Here is an 18,807-nt window from a genome sequence, read left to right on the forward strand (position 1 = left end):
TTTGTTAACATCAATATTTCAGCGCCAATCCTTTTCTTTGAGAAATTGGTGGGGAGCAGTGTTGAATCTCTGCAGTCCTGATGTAATTATCCTCACAGTGCTTTTGATGGGAAGTTTCAGGTCCAATCTAAATATACCAACATGTTCCTTAATTAGATCCAGAAGAGTTATCCTGCTGTTCACTGGCTCAAGACCACCCACAGAGTCAAGGCATAAACGCTGGTCAGAATTCAATTTGTAGCTAGTACCACCAAATGAATCAGATAAACCAACTATCGATATTGTTGTTGATGTAACCTCTTTGCCCATATGATAGGGGTTAGTGCACTTCAGAAAGTAAATTATTGTGTAAAACCCTTTGATGTGCTTTATCAATTCTATATGATGCATGTCGCCAGGAGTTTTACTTTCCTTCCACAACTTTCCATCTGCTTCCTCCACCTTGGTTGCAAATGATCATTGAAGGGCAAGTTTTCTCTGAACTGTGTCACATGGAAACTGCAGACACAAGAAGTTGCACTCATATTCTTGGAGTGTCAGTTACTGACAAGTAAGGACTGAACAAGGATGATGGAGATTAGCATGCACTCACAAGAATTTCTGCAATGGATCTGTTGACTTCTGCAACCTAGTTCCCAACCTGCCTTCCTGGAGCATGAAGCTGGAGCATAATTCACAAATCCACACGGAACTATATGTTTTGCTCGATGTAGAACAATTATTTTTTTTCTAGTAATCTTTTGAAAGGGAAAATATCAGGAGTGAAAGTACAGAATATTCAATATTAATCAATGCATAAATTGACAATGGAACAATGCTAAAAGGGTTTTAACTCTTGCAAGATGCCCTCTTGCTTTTAATGTGGAGATAGGTCCTTGGATTAAGTTCTGTGTATGGTTGAAGTAATGCTTATAGTTCTGATCACACATGACAGGGGAGATGTAATTGCATTGGAAAGGATGCAGAGGAGATTTGTTAAGACTTTGTAGGGACTGGAAAATTGCAAATCTAGGGGAAGATTGAATAGGCTGAGGTGATTATTTTGGAACAAGTAAGATTGAGGTGAGGATTAATAAAGTGGCATAAAACTATAAGGGGTCTAGATAGACTAAATAGGGGAAAAACCTATTCCTCTCACAGAAGTGGGGAGGGGGAGCAAAAACTATTTGAAAATAGGTTGAAAAAACGTAGATAGATTGAAGAATTAGAAGGGAGATGTAGAAAGTTATCTCAGCGAGAGGGAAGAGGGGATCAGGAGCTCATTGCCTGAAATGGTAGTGAAAACAGTGACCCTCTCCATGTTTAAGAAGTAACAAGGGCAGATATGCTGGAAGAACCATCTATGGAAAGAAAAACCAGTCATAGTTTCAGACCAATGACCCTGCCTCAGAACAAATGATTATGATCAAACATGGGGTCCTTATCATTCACCTGCAAGGCCAAACCTATGAGCACAGATAGGACTACAAGATATATATATTTAAAACGGTTGTAAAAGGGAACACAACTGTGGAAACAAAGTAGTAAAAAAAGATGATACTTTTACTGTTAAATGCGGACAATTGATCCTCTTGTACATGAATGGGAACAGTTGTATTAATGTTTACAATAGTATTGCAAAGAATTTTTAATTAAAAACATTCCCCAATCGTTCCTCTCTCCACCAACCTGAAAGTGGGAATGATTGGGAAAAATATAAACATTATGGCACACACATGGTTTAAAAACTCCCATTAGTTGTTGCTAGAACAGTATTAACAGCTCCATGTGACAATGTCAAAAGCGATAATCGACTGCAGACATAAAGGAGACAAAAGAGCATATGATGTTGAGTGTGATGTTGTTTTCCCCAGCTCTCTGATTTACATTCCATGTCTACTGTGCAAGTCCAGGGGGCATTTTCTCTATGGCATCTAAAAAGATCAGGAACATTGACCTAAACCACTGCCATTGCACTGCACCAGTGAACAAGTTCAATTCCGACTTCAGGCTTGTCTATGAGGAGTTTGTACATTCACCTGTGTTTAGTTTAGTTTTTTATTGTCACATGTACCAAGGTACTGTGAAAAGCTTTTTGGTTTGTGTGCTATCCAGTCAAAGAATAGACAGTACATGAATACATTCAAGCTGTCCATTGTGCATATATAAAGGATAATGGGTACAAAATGCAACGCAAGGCATTACATTGAAGTCCATTAAAGTCCGATTAAAGATATGTAGTTCAAAGGTCTCCAATGAATTGGATGAGGTTCTTCTGGATGTGCTGGATTCCTTGCAAACTCTAATGAAGAAGGGTGTCGATCCGAAACATCACCCAGTTCCTTCCTATGCAAACTCAGTGTAACCCAGTGTAGGTGGTAATTTAGCATCTGTGGTGGTGGGGAGGTGGGGGGGGGGGGGATTGAAAAATAAAATAGGTTACAGAGAAATAACAGGGGGAATGGGACAGACAAGAATGCTCAGAGAGCCAACAGAGTCTCAATGGACTGAATGGTCTCGATCCTCTATATCATAAGGAAGTATGAAATATGATGGAGAGTCCACTTGATAACTTCCACCCTCTGTGTTAGCGTCAAGCATAAGGCAATGCAGAGACAAGATCTTAGCTTCTCAACAGCTGGATAAGGCAAAGATTATACAAAATATGAGTTGCATTGATTTGACTTTATGAAATCCACCTGCTGCAGATTAACAGGAACAAATTGGAATCGATCTGCTGCAAATTAGTCAAATTAGAAATGGGTCGATAATCCCTGTAAATATTTTTTGTCTTTGCAATAAATTTTAACAAACTTAAAAATATATATCATTGAGCTTGAAAGTGAAATCAAAACTTAAAGATGTGATTTGCAAAATAGGATGGAAAGGTAGAAGCTTAAATTGAACATTGCAGTTAATGTAAACACACACCACAGACCCATATTAAAATAGTCTTTAAGGATAATATGACAATTTATTTAACATATTTAGATGCAATGGCTCAAGGCATTTACACATCTTTCTTTGTTTAAGAAATTAAAAACAAAAGATTTCCTGATCAATTCTTTGTTGTGACTAGACTTCCTCGCTGTTCACATGTTCACAAGTTCGCAAGTTATAGGAGTAGAATTAGGCCATTCGGCCCATCGAGTCTACTCTGCCATTCAATCATGGTTGATCTCAGCCTCCTAATCCTAATTTCTTGCACTCTCCCCATAACCCTTGACACCCGTTCTAATCAAGAATTTCTCTATCTCTGCCTTAAAAATATCCACGGACTCAACAGTCCTCTATGGCAAAGAGTTCCACAGATTAACTACCCTCTGACTAAAGACGTTCCTCCTCACCTCCTTTCTAAAAGAGTGCCCTTTAATTCTGAGGCTATGACCTCTGGTCCTAGTCTCTCCCACTAGTGGAAACTTCCTTTCCACATCCACTCTATCTATGCCTTTCGTTATTCTGTAAGTTTCAATGAAGTCCCCCTCATTCTTCTAAACTCCAGCTAGTACAGGCCCAGTGCCGACAAACGCTCTTGAATCCAAAGAAAATCCTGAGGCAACACAACACCATGGTCAACATGGTCACAGTCAACACTGAATGTTACGCAAAACTCTACACTTACAGGTTATTGGAAGAAATCTTGATTTCCAGGAGATTGAACACAAGGAATTATGGAGAGGGGAGAGAGAAAGTGCAGACTATCCTGCTGCCCGATGGACTTGTGAAAGATCAAGAAAACGTGAGGAAGAGAATCTAGACTTCAACAGGTCAGGCATGAGTTAAAGGAGGAATTTCACAACATCAGCTAATATGATAGGGTTAATTGTAACTGAACCACCCCTTTAGCTCTCTGTTTCTCGCTGCTTTAAAAACAACATATCCCCAGCGTTGAGCTGCCTTCTTTTATCTAGTTTCAAAGGTGAAACTGAATGCTGATGTTTAAATAATTCAGGAGTGCACAAGCTCTGGAGCAGACCGCAAGACTTTCTGAAACCGAGGCAGGCAGAATCAAGGAGTAAAATCTGCTGAAACTGTGGAAAATCTTTAAAAGTACCGATTAGTTCCAAAGGCGTCTTCAGTCAAGCTTTAGTCAAATTGTTTCTGAAGTGCATCTGAAGGAAATATAAAGGATTTTCTCATAATGACTCTGAAACAGATTTGAAGTCTTCACCCTTTCACTGGTGAGGGAATAAGAAGTCCCCACTGTTAAGCATTGTGAGTATTCCAACTATTTCCTTCCCCACAGAATGCTACCTGGCCTGCTGAGTATTCCCATCTCTTTGAAATCTGAACCTTTTCCCCAACATCATCCTGGTGCTGTCAACAGAGACAGGATGATGAAGCTGGGTCTGAAGTGGGTGCTGGAGCCCTTCTGTGTATAGATAAGGATGTTGCCACCAATGTGAGAAGTTTGGTAAATTGTCCTTGCATTGGGCATTGTTGGCATTTAGGAAAATGCATACAGGCTTGCAAATTCAGAGCAGGAGTAGGCCACTCAATCCCCTGAATTTGCTCCATAATTCAATATGATCATGGTTGATTTGATTACAGCCTCATCTCCACCTTCCCCCCTACCCCTGATCACCATTGACCCCTTTTCTCCTCAATGATCTATCTACTACTGCTGTAAAACTATTCAGAGTTTCTGCTTCCACTGCCTTTTGTGAGAGTTTTAGTTTTATTTTTCGAGATACAGCGCAGAAACAGGCCCTTCGACCCACAAAGTCCGCACCGACCAGCAATCGCCTGACATTAACACTATCCCATACACACTAGGGAAATTTTACATTTATACCAAGCCAATTAACATACAAATCTGTACGTCATTGGAGTGTGGGAGGAAACCGAAGAAAACTCACGCAGGTCATGCGGTGAACCTACAAACTCCATACAGACAGCACGTGTGGTCAGGATCGAACCCAGGTCTCTGGCGCTGTAAGGCAGCAACTCTATTGCTGTGCCACTGTGCTGCCCTAAAGCTCTGAAGGCAGATCACTCTGAAAGAAAAAAAAGTCCTATCGATGTATTAAATACCCATAATAATGTCCACTTGATCTGGACTCCACCTCCCCCCCCCCCCCCCCCACCCACCCCCCCTCCCCCCCTCCCCCCCCAACCCCTCTCCACCTCACAAAAAAAGAACCTCTCTAATTTAACAGGAGTCAATCTGTCAGGGCTCCTCATTATGTAGAAACAAAGTAGATGCTGATTTATACACAGATGGATACAAAGCGCTGAAGTAACTTAACGGGTTACGCAGCATCTCTAAAGAAAAAGGATGGGTGCCGTTTCGGGTCGGGTCCCTTCTTCAGACTGTCCGGAGAAAAATGATGGGTGACACTTCCCATTGTGATTCTCATTATTAGCCCAAACAGTCCAAAACAATGGTTCTTCAAGGGACTCCTGCAAGTCAGCTCCTGAAAAGTAGCCACTGACCTTGCATCAGGAAGGTGCAGAACTCTTCCTCTGAAAGATGCATCAAGACCAAAGTACCCCTGCATTGATCATGAGTCCTGATCATTGTTTCTTTGTCACCTAGACATCACATCGCCTCGAATGAGCTGAGCTATGGCTGCTGAGTCATAGACTGTCTGCAGCCCACTGGCTGAAATTAAATACTGCTTAGGCATGATAAAAGGGGCACATTGGACCTTGAGCTCTAGCAATCACCTGCAGATCACACTTCATATCAACAAAACGAGAGCAAGCATTTTACAACTTCATATCAACAAAGCCAAAGCTATAAAACTATTCCAGACTGTGATACCATTTGATCAGATGTTCAGGCTGCAGCTGGATACAAAGATAAGTCCCATCATCTCCCATCCAACTGGTATACAGTCATAGAATCATACAGCATCTTTGTGCCTTCGGCCCAACTTGCCCATGCTAGTCTTCATGTCTTTCACCACAGTAACAACAAAGGAGAAATACTCATTGACAACCTTACCAATCTCCTACAGTGTAAGGGGTTTCTGCGCCGAGCTTTCGCCCGACCTAAGGTCCCCGTGCCTTGCTCTGATCCCTTGACCAGGCCGCGCACACTGGTTCCCCATGAGTGGTTCGACCCACTCACCCCCTACGGTTCTAGACACTGGACTTAGATGCAGGAGCGTTGATAGTGCAGAAAAAAACTCAACCAGACCAGATTTGAAGACCAGAGTTTAAATGGAAAAGGCTTTTATTGAACGCTTGAGACTATTGTCCATGAATACTTAGACACAGTTCCAAACGACATATGCACCACTACACGAATACTTAGACACAGTTCTAAACGACATATGCATCACTACACGAATACTTACACAGTTCTAAATGACATATGCATGACTGTAAGATGGGGAACGTACGACACATCGCAAACTTGACCAACACATATTAATTTACACACCCACGTTTATTCAAACCACCCTCCCCTCTACACTAAACTATGTCCAGGATATGCAGGATCGGGGTACATGCTCAAAATGGGGCTATTACTGGGGTTACTGGCTGTTCGTGCTGCTTCTCCGCTGCTTTCCGTGAGGGTCGTGCTTGTCCCGTGAGTTTCTTCCTTCCGTTTCTTGCGTTCCTTGCAGGTTTTCTTGCAGTATTTCTTCTCGAGTTGCGTGCCTGTTCCTCTCTCTTGAATTTGTTCTTCTTGCCTGTCTTTTCTTCCTCCTGCATCCGTTTGACTTGAGTTTAAAACCCAAAAGTCGTGGCCAGTTATACTATTCTGACCCGTCCTATCTCCCGCCAGATCTTGGGATCTTTTTGTTTAAAAGATATGTATGAGTTTTCTCTCTGATCTGCGCTTATGTCCGAGGGTACCGGGGATGGCCAGACGGTGTTAATTGGTATTTTGTTGCGAGGTGATGGGTTTAACTGGTTTCCCATCACCTACCAGGTAGTTTTCTATGGGCTATTGTGCCCCCTTAACGAGATTAACTGTGTAGGTCGGCTTGGGGCATTGTGAGTATGCTGATGTCAGCGCCCCAGTGTCTGGACTTCGACCTGGTTTCACAGGTTTCTGCATGGCCAATACCCATCTATTATTCTGGCCGTGGCTTTGCAGAAACCTAGAGACTGGGCTGTAAGGTTTTTGCTCTTGTGGCTGGTCACGAGGTCCTGCTGCCATTTTAGGACCCACAGATTGTGACATCCCTTGGTAAACTGACCGCAGCCTTTCTCCGCTATCAGCCCCAGTCTCCCGTTTAAAATGTCCAAACTGCAGCTCTTTGGTTTGGTGTTGCTTTCAGAATGAGGGAAAACTTCTCAAATCTTACAACAGCTCCATACAGAGATGACCACTTTGGTTTTTATGGGGCCCTATTCTCTCGCTAGTTACCCTCTTTCCCTTAATATATGCAAAATCTCTTTGGATTTTTCTTAATATTATCTGCCAGAGCTATCTCCTGCCCCCTTTTTGCCCTCCTTATTTCCTTCTTAAGTATGCTCCTCAGTTCCTGATACTCCTCCGGGGATGCACTTGATCCCAGCTGCCTATACTTGTCCCACGTCCCCTTCATTATCCTGATGAGTGCCTCAATTTAAGCTTCCTTACTCCTACCTACCTTGCCCTTCACTCTAACAAGAATATGTATGCCTTGAACTCTTGTCACCACACTTTGAAAAGCATTTCACCTTCCTGACATTTGCCCCAGGACAACCTACTCCACTCAACTTTAGCAAGTTCCTGTCCAATACCATCAAAGTTGGCCTTGTCCCAATTCAGAATTGTAACTTGGGGCCTGGCCTGTCTTTACCCATAACTATTTTAAAGCTAATAGAATAGTGGTCGCTAGTCCCAAAACACTCGCCCACGGACACTTCGGTACCTTGCCCTTCCCAATTTCCAAAGAGTAGATCAAACTTTGCCCTCTCCCTTGTAGGGGCCTCGCATATTGCCTGAGGAAACTGTCCTCACATATTTGACACATCAGTCAGAGTATTGAGTATCGATTTTGGGATGTTATGTCACAGTTGCACAAGATGTTGGTGAGGCCTCATTTGAAGTATTGTGTTCAATTTTTGTCATCTTCCTATAGGAAGGATGTTGTTAAGCTAGAAAGTGTACAGAGCAGATTTATGAGGTTGTTGCCAGGACTTGAGGGACTATGCTGTAGAGAGAGGTTGGGCAGGCTAAAACTTTATTCCTTGGAGCGCAAGCGGATGAGGGGTAATTTTATGGAGGTGTATAAGGTCATGAGGGGAATGGATAGGGTGAATGCACAAGGTAATTCCCAAAGCTGTAGTCACCACAAATCTCCCACTACTACTCACATACTGAAATAGACTGATTCAAATAATACAACAGCAGCCTTTTGAACCCACGTGAACCAAACGGGTTTTTATGACAATCTAATAAGTTCATGGTTAACATTGCTGTGACTAGCTCTTTTATCTCTATTTCCACATTCTTTAATTACTTCAGTGTAAATTATGCAGCTGCTGTGCTGGGATTTGGACTCACTCTGGTTCAATGGTCTAGACCTCCAGTAATTTAACCATTACACTAATATGCCCCATAATGTGCTAAGAAGCATGCGCTAAAGGGAAATAACCATTTTGGTTGAGGTTGTGTAGATCTGCATTATTTAAATGCAAACAATTACACTTTGGTTCATATCTAAGCCAGTCTGAAGCTGGAGTGCAAAAAACTGGGAGTGGAACAAGACAGAGAGAGAGAGAGAGAGAGAGAGAGAGAGAGAGAGAGAGAGAGAGAGAGAGAGAGGGAGAGAGAGGGAGAGAGAGGGAGAGAGAGAGAGAGAGAGAGAGAGAGAGAGAGAGAGTGAGAGAGAGAGAGAGAGAGAGAGAGAGAGAGAGAGGGAGAGAGGGAGAGAGAGAGAGAGGGAGAGAGGGAGGGAGAGAGGGAGAGAGAGGGAGAGGGAGAGAGGGAGGGAGGGGGAGGGAGGGAGGGAGAGGAGAGGGAGAGAGAGAGAGAGAGAGAGAGAGAGAGAGAGAGAGAGAGGAGAGAGAGAGAGAGAGAGAGAGAGAGAGAGAGAGAGAGAGAGAGAGAGAGAGAGAGAGAGAGAGAGAGAGAGAGAGAGAGAGAGAGAGAGAGAGATTTTCCTTCCAAGTCTCCCAAGGTGAAAAAAAAGGGAGAGAGAGTGCGAGAGTGAGACAGAGGTAGAGAGAGAAAAAGAGGGAGAAAATGAGAGGGAGAGAGATGGAGAAAAAAAAAGAGAAATATTTGTTGCTTCTGAGAAAGTGTTAGAAATATGAGCAGAAAAAGCTAGGTAATATTCAGCAGGTCATGCAGTACCTGTGGAATAGGAGGCAGATTTCACATTAAATCAGAGATTAATAACTTTACCTGAGAGAGTTATGGAGTTTGAGGCGATTTCAGGGAAAGGGATGAGTGAGACTGTGATTTGCAGAGAAGAAGAATGTTTGTCTTTAGACTTTAGACATATACGGTGGAAACAGGCCCTTTGGCCCATGGAGTCTTTGCTGACCAGCGATCACACTATCCTACACACTAGGGACTATTTGCGATTTTTTTCCAAAGCCAATTAACTTACAAGTCTGTATGTCTTTGAGGTGTGGGAGGAAACCGGAGCATCCGGGGAAAACCCATGTAGTCACAGGGAGAACTTTCAAACTCTGTACAGTACAGCACCCGTAGACAGGAACAAACCCAGTTCCCTGGTGCTGTAAGGCAGCAACTCTGTGCCACTATGCTGCCCTTTAAAATCAAGTTTTCAAAAAACTGGGAATTGGTGTAGATTGGAGGGCAGCAGAATGTGAAAGCAGGTTTATGGTCTGGGTAAAAGGGCTATATGGTATGGGGGAGATGTCAGGGAGTGTGGTGAATGGTGATAGAATAAACTAAATTGAATTGAGTGTGAGTTAACAAAGCAGCAGCAGCAGCCAATCCCACAGTTCTTCACTGCAGGGTCAGGTTTTCATGACTGTTTTTCTGTCCGTGCAGACTCTGTCTTTCCTGCTATTTACCTGCATTTTTGTATTTGATTCCTGACGTTGGGTACCTCTGAGACTTCGCTATCATGCACCTTGTCCTAAAGCATGCAGTGCATTCAAGTTAAACTGAATCTTTTAGAAAATGCTGGAAACACTCAGAACGTCAGGCTGCATCTATTGAAAGAGAAACGGAGATAAGATTTCGGCTGCATGGTTGGCAGGGCAAGTTGGGCCAATGGGCCTGTTTCCGTGCTGTATGACTCTTGACCCTAATAGATTACTTGGTGCAATAGGCAGCCATCTTAAGGTAAACAGGAATCCTTAAACACGATAATGATACATGGTACATTTTTGTTAAAGATCTTTGAATAAATAATATTGGAGCTGCAACAATAACTTGCATCATTAATATAACAATACATCTCAGAAAGCGTCATATGAGTGTCCACTTATTGAAACATGGGATTCTAAGGAGCCTTGACAGAATTTTCCTCTGCAGAGTTTCCCAGATGGTTACAATATAAGGGTTGTCCATTTAAGCTGGAGATGAGAGAAGTGTCTTTCCTCAGATTTGTAAGTCTTTGAAATTCTCTACTGTAGAGAGCTGAGGAGACTGGCACAATATATTCAAGCCTGGATCTTGGTCTATTGGAGAGTTGAAGGTTATGGGGTGGGTAATGGCAGGGAAGTTGAGCTGAGATCAGCCATGATAGTAGACAATGAAAGAGCAGGCTCGAAGGGCTGAGTGGCCTCAAGCTGATCCTATTTTTTATGTTCATATCAGGTGAAAAATAATGTCAATCCATGTCGGGGGACATCAGGGAGGATTTGAAGAAGGTCAAATGAATATAGAATACATTTTAAGGACTACTTTAAATGAGCAAAGGGAGATTTTGAGGTTTAAGGAGGGAATTCCTGACTGGGAACTTGCTGGGTGATGGTATGGCCATCAATAGTGACATGGTTACATTTTCAGATGATCAAATGCCAGAGTTAGAGGTGTAATGATTCCTCAGAGGGTAATAGGGGTGAATTAGATTATAGAGATAAGGAGGGGTCAGATCAGAGAGGGGTGAACATTTTAAAATCCATTGGATGATATTTAGCAATATTGCGTTACAAAGAATGCAATAAAATGGTCCTTCTGCCACTGATTCAGTCTGATTCCAGTGTACTAATGTTTAGTTTAGTTTAGTTTAGTTTAGTTTAGTTTAGTTAAGTTTAGTTTAGTTTAGTTTAGTTTAGTTTAGTTAAGTTAAGTTAAGTTAAGTTAAGTTAAGTTAAGTTAAGTTAAGTTAAGTTTAGTTTAGTTTAGTTTAGTTTAGTTAAGTTAAGTTAAGTTAAGTTAAGTTAAGTTAAGTTAAGTTAAGTTAAGTTAAGTTAAGTTAAGTTAAGTTAAGTTAAGTTAAGTTAAGTTAAGTTAAGTTAAGTTAAGTTAAGTTAAGTTAAGTTAAGTTAAGTTAAGTTAAGTTAAGTTAAGCCCACACAATCACAGGGAGAAGGTACAAACTCCATACAAACAGCGCCTGAGGTCAAGATCGAACCCAAGTCATTGGTGCTGTGAGGCAGTAGCTCTACCAGCTACCCCTCTGTGCCATGAGAGACTGCCCAGACTAGACATGAAATTTCTCTTTCCCCCAACCCACTGCTACTCTAATACCACCTGATCACCGAGATCTTTTAAGACGCAGACCTTCTCCCTCCAAAGCTTTTACACGCTTCTCCTCACAGGTCAGCTTATGTCCTTCAGAGGAGAAAGCAGAGAGTACAGATGGGCGATATTACTACTGAAGAATTAATTCCTTCCTGGCATGCATTGCTGAAGGCAAAACGATGTACCTCAGGTTTCAAGAGCAGCTGATCAGTACCTGCCCATGAGCTAACGTCTTGCACTGTGCCTGCCAGAGCTAATGAAAGGTGTTGGGTGCCAGCCACTCTCTGAGTTACAGATGAATTTGTCAGCTCCGAGCATGAGAGCCAAATGATCAGCAAATCCCTCACAACTAATCACGCTGCACTCAGCCACTTCCGTTGACTGATTACTGAGGAAATCATTAGAGAGAGAAAGTGGCCTGATCTTTCACCATGACCAGATTAACTACAAGGAGGTCAGAAGGGGGTGTGTTTGTTAGCCCATTACTTTTCCTATTCCTATTATTTCAGAATGTCCTCTATCTTGCTGCTGTCTGTGACCTAATCACTTCCATCCCAGCCTGCCTGATTCTCTGGCAGCCTCCCTCCCGCAGGTTTATGACTGCCTGGTTGCAGGCTTCTGGCCTCCCGAGTCACTGATCTCAGCAAACCTCCAAAACAAGTCTCCTCCAGTTCCTGTGGGCCTGGCCACATGCTCTGCCTTTACACATGGCATCAGAACGGTGGGGGGAATATGCCACAGCTGATAACGTATCCACAGCCAAACCATATTCAAAGAGCCAAGCAACAAACATCCGGTGAAGAATAAAAAGCAAACTATATATACACTCTGTAGGAAGGAACCTCCCCTTCCTCACCTTAGCCCTCACCATCTGCTTTAATCGATGATATTTTCACTGTTTATAGCATGAGGCTTTATACAGCCAGTGAATTTGCAAATGACCCTCACACCCTGCTTTCTGAAAGTGGTCCCTGAGGATGTGACATTGACTGAGGCACTGAGGTAAATACCTGACTTCACCGTGTTGTTCCAAGTGGATGCATCACAAAACAGGCAGGAGGTTTAAAGAGGGAAGGTAAGTTATTAGATGGTACTTATCCAAACAAGGCACTCTCCCTGTACTCAGTGGGTCCATGGTCATGGAGATTAATGATCCATTTTGTTCACAGCCATCCAGCGAGGCAGTTGGTTCTTCATGTCCACAGAGCACGTCATTGACATTTTATCCTTTATTCATTCAGAAAAATGGGTGCCATCTAAAAAAGGCAAAATGTGTTCAAGTTCTTAAATGTGCACTGAACTGAATGATCTGCTGGTCAGTTTCTTAGTTTGTATTTCCTCATGATATCGAAGGTGATCATTTTGGTGCTGCAAGTTCACAGTACGATCCTGTTGCCAATAATTTTCCTTGTCATCTCTTCTCCCCATACTCCTATCAACACCCCCCTAGATTCCACAACTCACCTCCGCACTCGGAACAACATACAGCTGTCAAGCAGTCTACCGATCCACCCATCTTTGCGATGTGGGATGGAACCAGAGCACCTAGACAAAACCATTTCAAAGAGAACGTGCAAACTCCATCACAGGCAGCATTGAAAGGTGGGATTAAACCTGAGTAACTGGCCTTGTGAGTTAACGACGGCAAACCGTGCCAATGAGTCAATCATACTGCTGAAGGTTGGGGGGGGGGGGGGGAGGGTGGGGGGGGCGGGCAAGAATGTGTGGTCTGGAGTCACATGTGGACCAGACTTAAAAGCGGCTGACAGGATTTCCTTCCCTAACATGCACTAGTCAATGCCTTTTTTAAACATCTGGGGGTTTCATGGTCACCATTACTGCCACTAGGTTTTTTATTCCTGATTCATTTAATTAACTGAATTTATATTCCCTAGCTGCCACGGTGGGGACTTGTGGCTTTGGATCACCAGTCCTGGTCTCTGGGTAACTAACATAACCTGCACGCTACTGTAGAAACCTCAACCCACCCCCTCTCCATCCCCGTCCTTGATTAATACCTCCATTACAGAGCGAGCCTGCTCACAAATGAAAGCTAAACCACTTGACCCTTTTTTGATATTCTCAGTAACCTTTGCCATGTTACAACACCCTCTGGATTTCACAGCCTCTCATCTGTTGATCAGAATTAACAGGATGTGAAAATATTAATTGAGCCAGTAATTACCAACAGCTAAAAGGTCCATCTGGCGATGCAGTTTCTTTCTCCTCATGTGGAAGTAATTGCTGTGGTGCTGAGTTTCAACTGAAGCAGACTTTTCCAATTATGATGATGCACAAATAGTACCCAGGGTGGAACCTCCAACTCGCTCACTGTCCGTGGGATGTGGATGATGGCTGCGTTGTTGCCTCTCACTTACCCTCCAGGATTCACCTCAGTAATAGGGGGAACACTGGTGATCAATCACTAATGCCCCCTCCTCGTAGTGCACAAGCCAAACATCGAGCTTGCTGATCTTGAAGAGGACACACCAAACACCTCTTTGGCTTTCCAAGGGAAATTTCCAAGGGCAATGATTTCCATTTCTACAATTTACTGCCATTTAAGTCAACGTCATCAAATGTCAGAAGGAGAGGGCAACTGGGGACAAACTTTGCGCCCACTTTTGTTTAGATGTAGCAGCCATCCGTACACAGCAAGCTTCTCGAGGAAGCAAATGACCGCACCAAGGCAATCCAATCTTGCTGATACTAAAATATAGACTCACTTCTTTCTCTTTTTCGCTTCTGATGAAGTGCCTCAGATCTGTAACATTAACTATTTCCATTTCCACAGATGCTGCCTGAGCTGCTGAGCTCTTCCGGCAGTTTTGCTTTTTATTTTTGTTTTCTTAGTTTAGTTTAGAGATAGAGCGTGGAAACAGGCCCTTCAGCCCACCCAGTCTACGCTGACCAGTGATCCCCATACACTAACGCCATCCTACGCATGAGGGACAATTTACAATTGTTACTGAAGCCAATTAACATACAAACCTGTAGTCTTTAGTGTGTGAGGAAACTGGATCGCCCGCGGACACAGGGAGAATGCACAAACTCTGTACAGACAGCATCCGTAGGCAGGATCAAACCCGGGTCTCTAGCGCTGTAAGGCAACAACTATACCGCTGCGCCACTGTGCTGCCCACCCGTAGATTTTGTGAATTTTATTTACTGCCTTTCCTGGTACAAGATGAGGAAGAACAATTGGTCAGAAAGCTGGGAGAACTCTGGTCTGTTCAAAATAGTGTCACTGGTCCTTTCATATTTAGTGAAGCAAACAGAGTTTGGTTTCATGTTATCTCCTGTCAAACATTTTCTTCGATAGTGCAACTTCCCTGGTCCCAACTGAGATGATCCAACACTGAAATGCGATTTGCTTGTAAACCCTTCTGATTCAAAGTTGCAAGAATGTTACTGCCCAAGCTCAACTAATGCTCCAGATTGCAATGTAAGCAAAACCTGTATGTAAATAACCTTATTCATACCCTTAGGAGATGCCAATGCACTCGACACTCAAGTAATACCTTTTGAAGTTTAGTCGCTGTCTTTCTGTGGACAAGGACTGCATCCTCTTCAGCAGCAATAGTTTATATTAATATTCTTTGAGGTTCCACATCAGCCGTAATGGTAAAAAATGAACGTCTTCTTCTACGATCGAGATTCACGGCAAATATTATGAATGAGAAATGTTCAAAAGGACAAGTTCGTATCTACAGAGAAAGAGAAAGAAAGACAGCTGACACAACATCTTGAAATGTTAAATCCGTTTCCCCCACAGATGCTGCCTGAGTACTTCAGGATTCTACTCCAGATTTCCTGCATCTGCTTTAATTGAGATGTTCCCTCAGAGAGCAAAGAAATGCTACTCTATTATCTCACTTTCTCACCCACTCCCTACACAGTAGGAGCAATTTAGATGCCAATTAACCTAAAAACTCACACATCTTTGTGATGTGAGAGGAAACCAGAGCACCTGCAGGCAACCAAGGCAGCCACAGGGAGAACTTGTAAACTCCACAAAGAAAGCCCCTGGGGTTAGAATCAAACCCTGATCTCTGGCGTTGTGAGACTGCAGCTCCACCATTGTGCCACTCTGCCTCCATTTTTAATTTTACTTGCTAGGGACACTTCAGGCCTCTTTAAGCTCTCCAAAACAGGGTCAACAAAAACAGATTGATGTTTTCATTAGAACCGGGAAAAGCTAGAAGTGAAATAAGCTTTAAATTGAAAACTAAGAGGGGAGGGGAGGGGTGGGGAGAAAGAAAATGATGATTTGTGATAGAGACGCAGGAGACTGCAGCTGCTGGAATAATGAGCAAAAAACAAACTACTGGAGAAACTCAGTGGGCCAGGCAGCACCCACAGAGGGCAGAGTCTAAAGAGGAGTCCTGATCCATGACTAGATCTGTGATCGGGTGAAGGCCAGGCTGGATTAAATAACATCATGCCAGTGGTGGTGAGAGAGGTGGTGGTAGCTTGAGAAGGTGAAAATGGGAGGGTGCAAATAAAGTTTGAAAGGCCAAAGGGTACAGAAGAGAAAAAAGCTGAATGTGAGATGTGTGATTAAAATGATCTGAAACAGTTGAAATCAGTGTTAATTGTAAGACCATAAGACCATTAAACATAGGAGCAGAATTAGGCCATTCGGCCCACCGAATATACTCCGCCATTCGATCAAGGCTGATCTATTTTCCCCTCGCAACCCCATTCTCCTGCATCCCCCCTGGAACATTTAATGCTCTTTCTAATCGAGAACCCATCAATCTCTGCCTTAAAAATATTCAATTTGGCCTCCATAGCCAATGAATGACAATGAATGCCACAGATTCACCACCCTCTGGCTATAGAAATTCCTTCTCATCCCCATTCTAAAGATACCTCATTTTATTCTGTGCCCTTTGGTTCTTTCAGTCTGAGGAAGCGTCCCTACCTAATGTCACCCATCCTTTTCCTTCGGAGATGCCGCCTGCCCGCTGAGTTACACCAGCACCTTATGTCTATCTATGTGTCTCCCTTCGGTTCTAAACTCTCCCATTACTGGAGATATTCTTTCCACATCCACTCTATCTGGAAGAACATAACATACCAAGCCAGATGATAAGATTACTTTCGTCTTCACTGCGGCAGTCTAAGAAGTCACAGATTGAGGGGTCACTGTTGTGCTGCTGCAAGTAAGAATTTAATTGTTCTATCTGGGACATATGACAATAAAACACTCTTGATTCTTGACGCAGAATAAGGGGTGGAATGGAATATTAAAATGACTGCAAACAGAGGCTTACATGGCTACATAGAGAGGCTTTTGAAAGGTTGCAGTTTTCTACAGGTCCCACAGATTTATCTAAACCGGATAAATGTTTAGCTTTAAGGTGCATTGCTACTCAATAACGGGAGTGTTCCTGAAGGACAATGAGTTCCTTACGTAGCACTCAGGTGCCACTCCATCATTCAATGCTCAATCACCAAGGCCCATTTAGAGAGTTTCCCTGCTGGTTTAGCAGCACTTTCACACCTATATAATACAGTTTCTTTAAAAGCTTCCTTGTGAATGAGAACCACATGCTCCCTGCAGAGAATTAATGATCTGCACACAGTATTGAAAAGAAGCGAAAGAAAAACAACCATCAGTTTTTTTACTGTGCAGTGAAACACAAAGGGTACAAGAATTCCAAAACATTCAACCTTTATCAGCGGACAATAGACGAGCAGTGTCCAGTGCAGGGTGGTCTTGAGTGCAAGATGCCTGTCAGATGTTAGTAATGCGAGGTGGTCATTGCACATGGCCTAGACAGAGTGAAGTCTGAGACCAATGGCATGGTGGTCCAAGATGATTGGAGACCAACATTGCCACAACGTCCACATTCACTCTAACACACACGCAAATGTACTTTATTCTTACAGATACACAAAGCGTTCACACTCTCATCTACAGCCGATTCCTTGGCTCTCATCATTTCCTTTCACCTCTCACCTCCCCTCAGACACTTTCCTCCTTGCCTCCGTCCTCTTTCAGCATCCTCTCTGTTCCTTACATTTCCATACATTTCCTTCCGCCGGTCCCTTCCCCACTCTCTGTTTGACCCACCATGTCTTTTTTCACACTCCAACAGAATGTGACCTGAATTAGAAAGTATTAGTTACAAGGATAGGTTGGACAAACTTGGGTTGTTTTTCCTGGAGCGTCGGAGGTTGAGGGGAGACCTGGTAGAAGAAGATAAAATTATGAGAGCCGACGATAGGGTAGACAGTCAGAATTATTTTCCCAGGGCGAAAATGTCAAGAAAATACAGGGGACATCTTTAAAGTCAGGGGGAGAAAGCTTAAAGGAGATGTGCTGGGCAAGATCGACACAGAGAGTGGTGGGTGCCTGGAATGTGCTGTCAGGGATGGTGGTGGAAGCAGATACGATTAGTGGCATTTATGAGGCTTGTAGATAGGCACAAGAAGATGCAGGCAATAGAAGGATATGAACTATGTGCAGGCGGAGGAGATTAGTTTAACTTGGCATCATGTTTGGCATAGTCATTATGGGTCGAAAGGCCTTTTTCTGTGCTGTGCTGTTCTATGTTCTATGCTCACTCCACTTGTTTCCCTCCTGTTCAATCTTCAAACTTCAACCACCCATAGATTACACAGCAGGGATGAAGCAGTTCTTTTCCATGCTCACCTCCTGCCAACATCATAGTCCAGGATCATTTCCGGATCATCATCTGCACACTCCAGCAATGCCGCAGGCAGGACAAACGCCTATGGCCAGGAGCACTTAACTCCACCATCTCTCCTGAACGCTCCACTCCAGGGACTCTTTGTCCAGGAACCAGCAATCCCGTTGCCGCAAGGGGCTCTTCTGAACTCTGTACTGCAGCAATGTTGGCCACTACATCAGCCACATCTGGTCAATCACCCCCAAGGAACAACCATGCACTGATGTTGGCGGATCTGTAGGGCCATTCGAGAATGAGTCTGCCATCTTCCTGAAGTTGGCAAGCGGGATAATTTAAACCTTTCAACATCCCAATTTATTTCACAGCTAGTGAGAATCTTTCTTTTGAAGGACAGTTATTGATGTGTTGTAGGAAATGAGACAATCACCTGAGATAAGTGCCTTAGTACTGTCCAGGAAGTTCCAAGATCATATGCAATTTATTTGGTTTTCAAATGGCATTCAGGTAAATCTCCTCTGTACCCTCTCCAAAGCTTCCACATCTATCCTGTAATGGGGCGACCGGAACTGCATGCAATACTCCAAATGTGGTCTAACCAAAGTACTATGG

This window comes from Rhinoraja longicauda, chromosome 4 (genome assembly GCF_053455715.1).
Source record: "Rhinoraja longicauda isolate Sanriku21f chromosome 4, sRhiLon1.1, whole genome shotgun sequence".
Classification (NCBI taxonomy): Eukaryota; Metazoa; Chordata; class Chondrichthyes; order Rajiformes; family Arhynchobatidae; genus Rhinoraja; species Rhinoraja longicauda.